At 45.0% G+C, this 282-nt stretch overlaps 1 protein-coding gene across 1 annotated transcript in view; it reads right to left on the reverse strand.

The window, feature by feature from the left end:
• LOC119592885 (paired box protein Pax-6-like) overlaps window positions 1-282 on the reverse strand; it is a gene marked incomplete in the record, with an annotated part of 116,857 nt that overhangs the window by 29,847 nt on the left and 86,728 nt on the right.

Here is a 282-nt window from a genome sequence, read left to right on the forward strand (position 1 = left end):
TGAAACGTGGCTTATATTTCCCGCAGATTTTCTCCATCCTGGAATCTAACCGTCTCGAAAGCGGGCGCAGGGTTTTCATCTCCCAACCTTGGCAGCATCTTAGGTCCAGCATCTTTGCATCGGGAGCCACGCGTCCTTTGTGACAAGCCTCTGAAGATGAACTTTTGACCTTCATTGGCTCCCAGAATAACCTTTGCCTTTGCTTAAAAGAACTCCTGTATCGTGCGTGTTTTCTCATATTTTCAATTTCTCCTTCTTCATTCTCTTGTGTTTTCTGATGTT

Source organism: Penaeus monodon, chromosome 31 (assembly GCF_015228065.2).
Source record: "Penaeus monodon isolate SGIC_2016 chromosome 31, NSTDA_Pmon_1, whole genome shotgun sequence".
Taxonomy (NCBI): Eukaryota; Metazoa; Arthropoda; class Malacostraca; order Decapoda; family Penaeidae; genus Penaeus; species Penaeus monodon.